The following is a 16,049-nucleotide window of genomic DNA, read 5'->3' on the forward strand; positions in this document are numbered from 1 at the left end:
ATGTAATAAATAAAATTGCAAAAGCACACAGCAAAATTTACTAAAGCATTCAAATTAAAACGTCTCAATTTTTCAGAACAATATTTAATATCAATATTTATATCTCAATAATACCTGGTGTTTTCGAATTAAAAAATTATATAAAAACACTTTCTATTGCTACCAAACATGGGAAAATAGCTGATGTGTCCTGACTGTAAAAGCACATGAACTTATTTTTCACAACATGTCATTGCTTAAGTTGGCCAGTAGAGGACAGGCTTAATCTTGTGAATTTGAGACTGTGTGTGTGTGTGTGAGTGACTGACATATCAGGACACTTACAGACACAAATGTGTAATGACATGGGTATTACACAGATATTACAAGGATAAGGTGAGTTATTGGGACATTGCTGATTTTCCCCAATTTTCAAAAAGCTTAAATAATAATAATAATAATAATAATAAAAATACACTTCCTGTGAGGGTTGGGTTTAGGGTAGTACAATGGAAAATACAGTTTATACAGTAAAAAAAAACAATGAAAACCTATGGAATGTCCCCAAAATTCACAAAAACAAACCGGTGTATAACATCTCATTAAAAAACTATGAAACCTATTGAATGTCCCCACAGTTGACAAAAACAAACCTGTGTATAATGCCTGGTTTTTATAGGTTGAATAACTTAAATAAGAAGATTTAACTTGCATTCAATTCATGCCATTGCTAAAGTTGGCCAATAAAGGGCAGGCTTAATTTTGTGGAATAAATCAACTCAGGCTTATTCTGAAAACATAGCCCTATATACATTTCTGGAGACCGCGAATTATCTAACCAGAGGTACTTATGGCTGCATTTTTATCTTTAAACGAATGCTACGGGACGGTATGACGCCATTCCTTTTCTCGCTTACCAGATGACCGCTTACTGCTGTATGAATGCCTTTAACACGGTTACCAGTTAGCTTGCCATGTAAGTCGGCGGACTTGAGACGCAGAGAGGAGTTGACCAAAATGACGGGGTTCCAGAGATCAGGTAAGACAAAAACAGAAGCCAAAAAATAAATGAACAAGTAAACAACAGGGTGAGAATGTGATCAAATCTGAAAACGTGGTTTAAAAAAAAAAAAAACGCGATTTTTCTTTTTCTGAATTGCTTTTGAAAACTGTTGGTGGGGTTTAGGGAAGTGGGTGGGCGGGTCAATCTGTGCTTTTAAAAACACTATTGGCTGGGTTCAGGGAAGGAGTCAGTCCACAGCAGCCTCTGGTGGATTGACGCAAGAACAGCAGGCACAAATGGCACTCGCGAGAGAAATTTGAGATCTCAAAGCATACACAGCAGCCTCTGGTGGATTGACGCAAGAACAGCAGGCACAAATGGCACTCGCGAGAGAAAAAACACAGTGGCCTCTGGTGGATTACGAAAACAAAAACTGCAAAAAACGCAGCTCTCGGGACGTATTTGGCGCTCTCCAGAACTGTTGTAAAAAAGTGAAGATGGTGCAAGGATTGGGATAACAGTTTATAGTTTGTAATGATGTCTAAAATAGCAACAGAAAATAGACATTCGTTTAAGGATTTCGTTAAAAAATGCAAACATTTGTCCAAGTGAGAGATATTCAATTGTTTAAATTATTCATTTATTGCAGTTAAGTTTTTAAGTAGACTGCAGCAAGTAACATTTTGACAGAATTTAACAGTAAATCACATTTTTTAATTTGCTCATTCAAAATCATAGGAGAATTTTGATGTCTGTTTGAAACCAATAAATCAATAATATTTTGGAAACACTCTAGTTTAGGTCACAATTCATGTGGATTACCTGCCTTTTAAGATATTACCTGTTCACTAGGAGTTATAAACACTGTAACATGCTGGGTTGCACACAATTCCTTCATGTTCCAACACAAATCGATTAAGTTAACTTAATTGATTTTACAAATTCAACTAGATTGAACATAAAACATTTAGATTGTCCCAAACAAACCCTCAAGAATTGTGTTGATTCAGCTCATTTTTAAATTTGAACAAGCAGCAAAAATGCTTTTAAAGAGAAGGATGATCTTATTCTGCATCCCTAATTGTACACAAAACCCAACGTCTACCTTACAAACTATTAATAAATAATGATGTTGAATGGCTTGTTGATACGGACCTAAACTCGTGTTAAATATTTTATATAGAATTTGCAGTAGGAATACTCTCTTGCTTAAGTCATGCACTGTTAAATATGAATTAAAACATTTACTAACACAAACAGACTATGAACAGCATACTTATTACAGAATTTATTCGACTTTGTTAATGAAAATAAAGTTATGTTAATTCACAGTACATTAATGGTAACAAGCACAACATAGTTTGCTAATAATGCATTAATAAATGTTGAGTTATGATTAACTAATGCTAGAATGGCCAGACTGGTTCCAGCTGATAGAAAGGCAACAGTAACTCAAATAAATCACTCGTTACAACCGAGGTATACAGAAGAGCATCTCTGAACACACAACACGTCCTACCTTGTGGCAGATGGGCTACAGCAGCAGATCACACCGGGTGCCACTCCTGCAAACAAGAAACTGAGGTTAGAACTTGCACAGGCTCATTAAAATTGGGCAATAGAATATTGTAAAAAAAAACGTTGCCTGGTCTGATGAGTCTCGATTTCTGCTGTGACATTCAGATGGTAGGGTCAGAATTTGGCGTCAACAACATGAAAGCATGGATCCATCCTGCCTTGTATCAACAGTTCAGGCTGGTGGTGGTGGTGTAATGGTGTGGGGGATATTTTCTTGGCACACTTTGGGCCCATTAGTACCAATTGAGCATCGTGTCAACACCACAGCCTACCTGAGTATTGTTGCTGACCATGTCCATCCCTTTATGACTGATGGCCACTTCCAGCAGGATAATGTACCATGTCATAAAGCGCAAATCATCTCAGACTGGTTTCTTGAACATGACAATGAGTTCACTGTACTCAAATGGCCTCCACAGTCACCAGACCTCAATCCAATAGAGCACCTTTGGGATGTGGTGTAATGAGAGATTCACATCATGGATGTGCAGCCAACAAATCTGCAGCAACTGCGTGATGCTATCATGTTAATATGGACCAAAATCTCTGAGGACCATTTCCAGTACCTTGCTAATTCTATGCCACGAAGGATTAAGGCATTTCTGAAGGCAAAAGGGGGTCCAACCAGGTACTAGTAAGCTGTACCTAATAAAGTGGCCAGTGAGTGTAGAACTTCATTGTAAAGAGAGTATTTCATTAACAATTCTACTTTCCATTTCTTTGTCGTCGAATATTTATTTGTCAGTGTGGAGTCACAAAAAATAGTAGATTCATCCATAGATTTAAAGTTGACTCTTTCTTGAGCATCAAAGTGTAAATAAACCTCTCAAAATATACATTAAGAAAGAAATATCCTTTACAAGAACAGTGTTGTGCAATACAGAAACCCTGATGGAGGTTTTATTCAAATGTGTGTTCATTTAGCTTCAGCTCGCTTCACCAGTTGCCCTTTGACCTATTTCGCTCAACTGCGCATTTTAAGGGAAACTGAGGCCCGCTATGCAGTATAGATCTTCCCAGTGGAAATTACACTACAATCCTTGTATTCGTGCAAAAACTAGAAGCGTTGAATGTGTGAACGATCAACTGCGAGAATACTAAGCATCCAGTATCCAGAGAAAGGCATGCATGTAGCAGATATAAAACGGTGTATCTTGTACACTGCGGAGCTTATCTCCTCATGTTCTCATAGCAGATCAGCCTCTCTCTTCCCCCTCGTGGAGAGACTAGCATGAGGTCAGTCAACACCTGCCCTCTCACATGTCCAGCTGCATGCCTCATCTGCTGATCTGGGAACAGCTGTTCCATAATAACCTCAGCTAACAGCCAGAAGAAAACGTGATGAATAGTTCAGTGGCTTCGAGGAATAAGTCCGCTTATAAATCGCCTTGAAATCAATCATAATAAAATTTTTTTTCCCAGATGTTCCTATCGGTATATTCATCATAAACAGGACCAGAAAGAATCTGCAGATATTTTGGCTAACTTTGCGTAGAATTGTTTAAAAAAAAAAAAAAAAAAAGTAAAAATCTGCGGATTCACGCTGAGCGACAGAGTATACTAACTAAAAACGTGAACAAAGTTATAAAATATAATAAAAGCCAGAAAATATTACTGTACAAACTGTTTTGTAAATAAATTATAAACATTTAGATATTATTTAATAGTACTACTGAAATTTAAATAAAAACTGAATAAATCAGCAAGGATGATCTTTTTCCACCCAAAAACTAAACCCAACGTCTACCTTACTAACTAATCTAAAAATAAAATCAACTAACATAACAAATTTCAGTGGATTGAACTTAAAACAATGAAGTTGTGAATTTAAGTGGATTTAACGCAAGACAACAAGTTTATTTCTATAGCACATTTCATACACAGTGGCAATTCAAAGTGCTTTACATAAATAAGAATAAAAGAAACAAGTATAAGAACATAAAAACAAATAAATGCAAAAGAACAAATAATATAAAACAGATTAAGATGTGTTAAAACTGGTTATAAAAGAATGAAAAAGACATAAGAGTGCAATCTGTCAGACGTACTGTAGCACAATTAACGTAAAACCATTAAGTTGTCCCAATAAAAATCTCAAGAATTGTGTTTTTTTTAAATAAGTATACTGAAAAAAGTTTTTTGGGTTGCCTTAAATTATTTATCTAAATCAAATTAACCTTATGAGTCCTTAAAAGTCAAGTCAAGCTTTATTGTCATCCCACTACATGTGTGGACCTACAGAGGAACGAAATGTCATGTCTCGCAGGACAGCGGTGCTACATAAACTAATCATAAATACAAAACACAACACTGGACATAAGAGCTATTACAAACTAACATAACACTAACTTATAGTATAAGCAGGGGCGGACTTAACCAATAAGCTAGGTAAGCAGCTGCTTAGGGCCCCAGGTAATTAGGGGGCCCCAACCAGTTGGAAGAAGGCTATATTATTTATACAGCTCTGTCACACACTTTCTATCATATGTTGTAAAAATCTGTCTATAACTGTTAAGATTTTAACATTATTACTTCTTTTCAAAACCAGGGGCCCCTATGAATAGTGTAACGTCCCTTCCGAATACCTCATTACTTCAACTTAAATGGAGTAAGTTCACAGTACTCATATAAATTAGTTTAACTCAAATGGTTTGTACACTGTAAAAGCCAGTAATTTAAGGTAATTCAAACCATTTGAGTAAACCGATTACAACAAACCATTTAAGTTCAAAAACCAATCCTATTGAGTACTGTAAACTTAATCCATTTGAGTAAATAAAGCAATTTGAGCTCAGTAAAACCCAATAAATGAAAAGAAACCAACTGAGTACTGTAAAACCCAATAAATGAAGAGAACCAACTGAGTACAGTAAAACCCAATAAATGAAGAGAACCAACTGAGTACAGTAAAACCCAATAAATGAAGAGAACCAACTGAGTACTGTAAAACCCAATAAATGAAGAGAACCAACTGAGTACAGTAAAACCCAATAAATGAAGAGAACCAACTGAGTACTGTAAAACCCAATAAATGAAGAGAACCAACTGAGTACAGTAAAACCCAATAAATGAAGAGAACCAACTGAGTACAGTAAAACCCAATAAATGAAGAGAACCAACTGAGTACAGTAAAACCCAATAAATGAAGAGAACCAACTGAGTACTGTAAAACCCAATAAATGAAGAGAACCAACTGAGTACAGTAAAACCCAATAAATGAAGAGAACCAACTGAGTACAGTAAAACCCAATAAATGAAGAGAACCAACTGAGTACTGTAAAACCCAATAAATGAAGAGAACCAACTGAGTACAGTAAAACCCAATAAATGAAGAGAACCAACTGAGTACAGTAAAACCCAATAAATGAAGAGAACCAACTGAGTACTGTAAAACCCAATAAGTCGCAGCAAACCATTTGAGTTAAAAGCTAATCTATATGAGTACTGTGAACTTACTCCATTTAAGTTGAAGTAATGAGCTATTTAATTAACTCATTACCTTCAACACTGAGTTCAAAACTCTTTTTAAATAGCTAGAATTAACTTTCAGTCAATTTTGAGTTAACCACACCCATTTCATTTGATAAAGTTGACTGTTGGGATTTACACAGCAATGGGTTTCCTCAAATGATTTGATTTGCCTTAACTTATTTGGTTTTACAGTACTCGGTTTGAGTTCTCTTCATTATTTTGGATTTTACTGTGCTCAAATTGCTTCGTTTACTCAAATAGATTAAGTTCAAAGTACTCATTATTCCATTCTCATACACCCAAGGTGATTGCTTGAATTTACAATTATTATTTTTTTAAGTTAGGTGGTTGTAGACAATATATTTGGGCTGAATTTAAACAAACAAATGAAGATGAACATTTACTAAATTTAATTTGCTTAAATTCAACACAAATAACTTGTTTGCAACAATTTTGCAGACATTTATTCAGTGTGGTTTGTTGGTGTTGTGACTATCCTTGATTGAAGTTTCAAATTAGTCACATCTTGGGTCTGCTGAGGGGTTTAGATGCTTCCTTTGGCAATAATACATGGCAAATCCTGTTGTTCCATAGCTTCTTTATCAGAAATCTCAAGCATATTTGCATTGCTATGAATTCAGTTGCTTAAGCAAATCCTTTAATGGAAGAATGCCCTCACTCAACAACACTTGGAGAAGCACATGTCCTTTGTTTCACAAACATTTCCAAAAATTCCTTTTTAAAAGCTTTCAAAGTCTGCAAAACATCCTCAACTTCCTCCAAACTACTTCAATCCAATATGCTGACTTCTTGCAGTTACAATTGAAATTTTACATACCAATCTTGAAGCATGCTCAGGCCTAGTCTTCCAAACTCAATCCAAATGAATCCAAGCAATCATCCTCTCCAAGAATGTCCAGAGCAGGTCTTTAGACTATTGTTGTGACTATCCTTGATTGAAGTTTCAAGTTAGTCACATCTTGGGTCTGCTGAGGGGTTTAGACGCTTCCTTTGGCAATAATACATAACACGACAAGTCTTCATTTGTAGCTGTTTATTGTAGAGCTTGTTTGAACAAAAACTGATATAAATAAACAAAATCAAACAGCTTTGGTCTTAAAACACTGAAGGTAAGGTCTAAAGACCATGTGCTCCCAGCAGGCCCTTCTCCAGTAGGCCACACCCTGGCCTTTTAAGCTTCCTCTGGCCTGCAGGGGGTGCAAATCTCCAAAATAAAAGAAATCAAGATTAACACAAACCTTTAAACAAATGGCTCCTACAGTTGGAATCGGTTTCCTCAAATGATTTGAGTCACCTTAACTTATTGAGTTTTACAGTGTAGCTAAAAACATGTTGCCTGACTTACTGATCATATAATGTTTACAGTTTAAGTGTGTGAGCAGAATTAAGCTTCTTTTTTACCACAATAGTAAAAGAAAATCTTACAGATCCCAAACTGTAGACCAGTAGAGTATGCGTGTGTGTGTGTGCAAATAATTATGAATGTATTGGATATATTGCCCTAAACGCAGCAGGGGGAATATGTGTACAAAGCACTTTTTAAAAATGCAAACAGATCCCATGTGTCGTCCAGATGTAGAAACACACATTCTGTACCTCTTGCATAAGAACAACCTGCTGTGTGGAGAATGGATGGTGACCTTGCTGTGTGTGTGTAGTTTGCTTTAAAACAAAGCTTGGCTGCATGAGTGTTGCTTGCTCTTTTGTGTATACCAGTCAGATGATATAATGAGCTCACGAGAGGTAATAACATGCGTGTTGTTTTTTTATGACCCTCTCTGTGGGTGGAAAGCCCAGGCACACAGACAGCGTTAATACCTTTCAGAACGCTCATAAGTTCACACAAAGGATTGATCTGGAGTGGAAGCTCTATTAAATCGCTGCTCTATTGGAGGGCATTGAGTTAGTGCAGGCGCTGCGTGTTTGCGTTGAAATAAAGCAGAAGCAGCTGCTCGTTTCTGTCATGTTGTGTGTCGTTTTCAAAATCCAACTGTTTTGGATCAACTTGTTCATTTGTAATCGTTTATGAACAAACAGTAAAGTTATTACACTACAAAAAAAATGCTTTTCTTAGAATTTTTGTCTTGCTTCTAATCCAAATATCTGAAATCTCTTAAACTAAGTATTTTCTAGACAAGCAAAAAAATTGTCTTGTTTTAAGAAATAATATGTCAGAATTAAGTGAATTTGTCCTTAAAACAAGTGAAATAATCTGCCAATGCATGAAGCAAAATAGTCTTATGTCAAAATGAAAAACAAGATTATTTTGCTCGTTTTAATGAAAAATACACTTAATTTTGGAATAATATTTCTTTAAAAAAGAAAATGTGTTTTGCTTGTCTAGAAAATGCTTCTCATTTCTAATAACTGATTTATTTGATCTTTTCCATGATGACAGTACATAATATTTGACTAGATATTGTTCAAGACACTTCTATACAGCTTAAAGTGACATTTAAAGACTTAACTAAGTTAACTAGGCAGGTTAGGGTAATTAGGCAAGTTATTGTATAACGATGGTTTGCTCTGTAGACTATCGAAAAATATATATAGCTTAAAGGGGCTAATAATATTGACTTTAAAATGGCTTTTAAAAAATTAAAAACTGCTTTTATTCTAGCCGAAATAAAACAAATAAGACTTTCTCCAGAAGAAAAAAATGTTATCAGACATACTGGGAAAGTTTCCTTGCTCTGTTAAACATTATTTGGGAAATATTTGAGAAAAAAAAATAAATAAATTTAAAAAAAAAAAAAAAAAATCAAAGGGGGGCTAATAATTCTGACTTCAACCGTATATGATATACAGTATATGATCAAAAAGTCATAACAATGCATATTTTTGTTCATTTTACTAGCTAAAATAAGTTAACTATGTTAAAAATGTAAAAACATTTTCCCAAGTACATTTATTGATCCCCCCCATCAACTATGCATACAACAGCAAATCAGCCTACAAAACAGCACACATCCACACCCTTCTTATATATGTATATACACATATAAATATTCAAATGACATAGACAAAAAGTGAATAAAAATAATAATAAATAAATAAAACATGACAAAACAATAATACAATAAAAAATAAAATACATGTTTACAAACACACAATTGACATAATACTCGTATATGGTTTTCAAAGATAGCCAAAGTCCTTCTGCTTGCCTTTGGTGATATAAGTTCGTGTCCCCAGTCCAACACAGTTCAATATTTCTTTCTTATGCATTGCAGAGCATAAATATTCATACACTTTAAAAATGTATATGATTAATGTCATGACAACAGGGTTGCCAGGCCCAAAAACTATTTGACAACTCAAAAACCACTCTCAAGGAATAAAACCAGCCACTTTTCTTCCCTTGTCCACCTTTCCTGATCTGATCCTTTAATAAATAAATATTTTATATTCACAAGAAAGCAACATTTTGTCTGCCGTGGCATTTTATGAATGTAGCAAAAAACACAAGTACAAAAAAATGCGACCCACAAATGAATCTTCAAAAGAGCCCACCTAAAGGCTGATTTATACTTCTGGGTCGAGTGATCGGCGTGACTCACGGCGCCTGCCTTGTGTGTAGTCGTGCATTTATACTTCAGCGTGCTGTTTGTGTTGCTCTGCAATAACACATCTGAAATGCTAGCTGGCAGTAGGTCTTTAGGTTTTATGTTGTCGAGTCTTCTTTGCTGGTGTTTTACATTTTCTGAACACTACCTTAAAGGTGCAGTAGGTGATCTGCCACAATGCTAACCGGTCAATATCTTTGAAATACAGTCCCTCCCCTGCCACGCCTCCTGAAACACGAACGCACAACTTAAAGATGACTGCAGACAACTCTCTAGGTCATTTCATTAGCCAGTTAGATGACATGACAGTTTACAGTACTTTATAATACTCTGAATAAAAAACTGTATTATATCTGCTTGGTCCTAAAGAGACTTCTGTATGCGTATTGGTTGGCTGGTGGGGTGCAGGAATTACACTTATTACCAAGCCATACTTACATGCTGTTTCAGACTGAATATTCAGAGTAGCGGTAAACAATATAGGGAGCACGCCACAGGTTATCATTGTTCAAAAATAAACCAATGTCAATATAAAACCAACTTCAGCTCAGTGAATCAGGCTAGAAGTAACAGCGCTATTTACTGATGTTTTGTTGTTAAACAAATAAAAATCTACATTATTGATGCTGTGAAAGGTCCCTTATGAAACTGAAAATAGTCACTTCAAATTTTTTCCAGCCCTTGGAAAGGCTCTGAACTGTACTGTTACAGACACTTGGACATCCTCACCAGTCTCAACCTGGATTTCAGAGACAAATGTTGGCAGGTATGGCTTTGCATAACTACATGTGCAGAACAGCTCGCTGGGGTGTTCACAGACATTTTCAACCTGTCACTTAACCTAGCAACTGTGCCAACATGCTTTAAAACCACCTCTATTGTGCCAGTGCCGAAACACTCCAGCCCAACATGCCTGAATGACTACCGCCCTGTAGCACTCACACCCATCATCATGAAGTGCTTTGAGCGGTTGGTCCTGGCACATCTGAAAGACTCTCTGCCATCCACACTGGACCCACATCAGTTTGCCTACCGTGGCAACAGGAGCACAGAAGCTCAGCATTCAACACTGTCATACCCTCTAAGCTACTGATCAAACTCAGAGACCTGGATATCAACACGTCTCTCTGCAACTGGGTTATGGACTTTCTGACTAACAGACCTCAGAATGTTAGATCAGGCCACATCTGCTCCACCACCGTCACACTCAACACTGGTGTACCACAGGGCTGCGTGCTGAGCCCCTTCCTCTACTCCCTTTTTACCATCGACTGTAGGCCTGTGAACAGATCCAACACCATCATCAAATTTGCAGATGACACCACAGTGATTGGTCTAATCAGCAATAATGATGAGACTGCCTACAGGGAGGAGATACAGCATCTGGCCACTTGGTGCACCGACAATAATCTGCTCCTTAACACCAATAAGACCAAGGAGCTCATTGTGGACTTCAGGAAGGGACGAACAGGCTCGCATGATCCCATCCACATTAATGGGATGGCCGTTGAGCCTGTCTCATCCTTCAAGTTCCTGGGGACCCACATCTCAAAGGACCTTTCCTGGACCACCAACACCTCCAGCCTGGTCAAGAAGGCTCATCAGCGCCTATTCTTCTTGAGGCAACTTAAGAAGAACCAGCTTTCATCAGCCGTCCTGGTGAACTTCTACCGCTGCACAATAGAAAGCATCCTGACCAACTGCGTCACAGTCTGGTATGGAAGCTGCTCTGTTGCTGAGCGTAAGGCACTGCAGCGGGTGGTGAAAACTGCCCGACGCATCACAGGGACTACACTGCCAGCCATAGAGGACATCCAGAAGAAACACTGTCTGCGCCGAGCACGCAGTATTCTTAAGGACGCCTCTCACCCTGCTCACAGACTGTTTTCTCTCCTGCCTTCCGGCAGGCGCTTCAGGCTCCCCTGGACAAAACCCAGCAGACTGAGGAACAGCTTTTTCCCCAGAGCTGTCTTCCTTTTGAACTCTGCCCCTCACTGACTCTTTTGCCCCCCCAATACACCCCCCACACTCCTCTAACTTATACTCCTCACAATCACTGCACTATTTAACATTTGCACATTTAAAGTTTGCACATATTCATTGCACTGATTCATTTACTTGAACTGTACATACCCACAGCACATGGACATTTGTAATTTGTAATTATGTTTATCTATCTGCCACTCCTGATTATTAATAGCATCCTGTACATATATTCATTTATGCAAATCTCTGTTCATAGCTAATACAACCTGTATATAATGTTCATAGTACATCCATCTGTAAATATCACCATAGTTTTTCTATAACTGCACTTTATAACTTATACCTGTATCCTGCACTTGCTGCTATTGCACTGCTGGTTAGACCTAAACTGCATTTCGTTGCCTTGTACTTGTACACGTGTAATGACAATAAAGTTGAATCTAATCATCTAATCTAATCAATAGTTTTAAAACAGAACATTACATGTCTAAAAGAAATACTTCAGCCATGGTGTCATCCTTCCTCCAGTGTGCAAAATTGATTCAGCATTTGTTTTTTGATTCAACATTTGTTTTTTCTCTCTCTCTCTCTTGTGTTCATGTCGTGAAGTGGCGGATCTGAATGGCGGATCAGATGCGCAGTTGTACAAATCTACATTTACTGACAGACAGTTTGAGCTACTTATCAGAATTATGGGAATTATCGGCCCGACAATATTTAATTGGATGAACATTTTTAGTCTTATGCCTTACCCAGAATATAAAAATACATATAAATATATTAAGATCACTTACTTTTATCATTACTATTGGAATGTGAAGGGACTTTCAACCAGCACAGCAAAAATGTTTCTGAGACAATCACCTACTGCACCTTTAATGTACAAGTAACGTTAGCTAAAACTTGCCCATTCAGAGGCTGGAACCGCTTATAGGAGGAGGAGCTAGAGCTCATGCTCCCCCTCATTGGAGCCCAAGTGGCTCTGCAGCGAGCAGCGTCTAAAAAAACAGGTAAAAAAAAAAAAAACAACTCAAAAGGAATAAAAAGTCGCTGGATTCCCACAGAGGGGAAATGTTTATATCTTTAATTTAAATACTTGTTAATGCAAAATGCATGTTAAAGGGATCAAGTGCACCCCCCAAAACAATGAACTCCTACTCAAGTGGTTCCAAAACTTTTGGATTTTATTTTTTATTTTTTTGTTGACCGCAAAAGAAGATATTTTGAAAAATGTCACAAACCTTAAACTATTGACTTCCTTAGGAAAAACAAATACTAAGGGGGTTAATGGTTACTGGTTTTCAACATTTTTCAAAACATCTTTTGCGGTCAACAGAAAAAAGAAAGTCAACGCTCTGTAACAAGTTAAGCTTGAATAAATTATAAAATTTTCAGTTTTGAGTGAATTATCCCTTAAATGTGTGCCGTAACTGACATTCCACGGCCTCTCATTTATATTCAGCTAAAACATTCAGTTTTATTCACTCGCTTGCTGCGGCCTTTGGGTTGACAGGTATGCATTCTGGGATCAATGTCCTATATGAAATATATGAAATACACAAAAAAATAGGTTATTTCAATCCAATTGTGGGTGTAATACGGATTAAATCAATTGCTGTGTTCATTTTTAAAATTAAATGAATATGACCAAATTTAACTCAATATTGGGTTCCATATTTCAACCAATTTGGGTTTAAATCAGTGTAAATTTCATTGACGAAAACTTTGTCATAATTTTCGTGAACAAGTTTCTATCGACGAAAACTAAATAAAATGGATACTGACATTTTCGTTGACAAATAAAATTGAGAGGAGAATGTGATTCGGGGGTGTATTTTGCTAAATATCCAATCAGAATTAATCTTGGTGTGTGATGCATGACGCGCACACACACACACACACACACACACACACACACACACACACACACAAATTGAAAAAAGTAACTGATCCACAGTAGATGCGAGATGCGATTGCATTGTCATATTGGGGCGTCTGTCTGAATAAACTATTTATAATGAGATGGCAACAGCTGAGAGAAAAATCCTGCATTACTGTTCTTGGCGACACATCATTTTACATATTACTTATGATATAAATAAACATTGTATATCTAATTGTTGGTCTTTAATGGAAAAGCTATAATCCATATTTTAATTAGATGATTTTATTTATTTTTAAGTTAGAATATTTCGTATAAATAAATGTATACGATATTTTAATTAAACCAAATATATTTTGATTAACTAAATCTAGAGTAGATTTAGTCGACTAAAATGTTATGAAATTTAGTCGACTAAAACCAAGATTATTCACAGGACTAAAATATGACTAAAAATAAAAAGGAATTTTATTCAAAAGATTAAAACTAAAATCAAAATTTGAGGTCAAAATTAACACTGGTTTAAATAACCTAGCATTTCTTAGAGTGTAAAAGTCAACTTAACAGTTCCAAGTGATGAGTTTACTCAATTCAAGTAGTCAACGTAATGCTTTTTTCCAGTACATGTTTTAATGGTTTAATCTCTAGTCATCTGTAACTCTTCAAGTGTATATCTGCGCTGTTGATGATGCTCAAGACTGCGAGCTTCATCTGACGTCTGCTGTTTTCTGCTCTTTATGTATGTTTGAAGCACTCGACCTCTAGCCTGTACTGCACAGCTGGAGGTAACTTTCCCATGTCTGCTGGAGTCAGATGGGACGCAAATTAACTTCTGCTGAATATGTTCCTGGCGGCGGTGGTTTTATTGCTATTATTTTACGCCACTTGAAACCTTTAATAAGGCTTTTAAAAGTCACATTCACATACAGTTAAAAGTCACGTGATGCAGTCTCATACACTGTAAAAAAATGTCTTAACGCAAATCGGTTAAGTTAACTTAATTGTTTTTACAAATGAAGAGTTTAGGTGGAAAAACCTCTAAATGCAATCTGGAATTCTCCTCTAAAATGAGCGTTTTTATCAGGATCCTGTGTGTATGTTCAGCTATATTTCTTTTATGGTAAAGAATAAGTCCTTTTCCTGGTCTTTAAAATGAAATATCTTAACAAACAAAGGAAAAATGTTCATTTTCAATAGAAATTTCAGACGGCACTATAGAGGTTTTTGCATCTGAACTCTTAAATAGAACATTAAATAATGAGGTTTCCCCCCCAAACAACTCAAGAATTGTGTTGTTTTAGCTTATTTAAATAAGCACTTTCAATAAGCATCAAACATCTTTTTGTTTGTTTATTAGATGATTGAATAAAGTTATTACTTTTCTGAAACTCTAAGATTTTTTTTGGTAGAAAATAATAATTTTCATCCAGTATAAAGAGCGGTGATGGCTAAGTTACTTCAAACAAGTAATCAATTACTATTAAAACCAATAAAACGTATTTAAATGGCTTTTCCAATTACTTTGAAGAGTAATCCACAGCCTCTTATTTATAGTCAGCAAAAATGATCAGTTTTATTCATTTACTTGTAGCGGCAACTTTGGGTTGCCAGGTATGTAATTCTGGGATCAATATTCATTATGAAATGATTCAGTGTGGCTTAGTTTTATGATGGATTTATGAACTTTTAGAACAATGGTCTCAAATTCAATTCCTGGAGGGCCACAGCTCTGCCAACCAACTCACACCTGCTTAATAGTGTCTAGTAGTCTTGAACAGCTTGATTAGTTGGATCAGCTGTGTTTGATTAGGGTTGGAGCAAAACTGTGCAGAGCTGTGGCCCTCCAGGATTCAAGTTTGAGAGATGATTTAGAAGCTTCAAAAACTTGATTTAATACTGCTAAAAGATCTATTAATCTCACCGCATATAGACAAAAAAAATTAAATTCTTTTAGTTTGAGTCAAATGGGACATTTATTTTTAAAATGTCAAACATTTAATGCATCTAAACATAAAATCTTTCAAAGTATTGACACCATATTGACCATATACTGTCATTAATTTATTATTCAGTTTTTGTTTTTAATCATGTGCAATTGCTGGACACAGTTTTTAGTTATGCAAAATATATGAATAACAAAATTATATACAGTCGCAATCAGAATTTTTAAACCCCCTGAATTTTTAGCCCCTCAGTTTATTGTTTTACCCAATTTCTGTTTAATTGAGAGAAAATTATTTTCAACACATTTCTAAACATAATAGTTTTAATAACTCTTTTAATAACTGATTTATTTGATCTTTGCCATGATGACAGCAAAAAAAAAATTCTGATTTCAACTGTTTATTTATTTTAAATTAATTTCAGTGTTACTGACTAATATGAAAGTGTTCATATGATTTATTTACAACAGTATGTAAAGCAATGTTTTCTGTCTTTTAGTACATATATTATACGAGATATACTTGCTTTGTTTACCAATGTATAAAAGTGGATCTAATTGGATTTGTCTTGTAAACATTAAATAACAGTTAAAATGTATTATTATTTTTTTATTTCATAT

The sequence above is a fragment of the Danio aesculapii genome, chromosome 3 (assembly GCF_903798145.1).
Source record: "Danio aesculapii chromosome 3, fDanAes4.1, whole genome shotgun sequence".
Classification (NCBI taxonomy): Eukaryota; Metazoa; Chordata; class Actinopteri; order Cypriniformes; family Danionidae; genus Danio; species Danio aesculapii.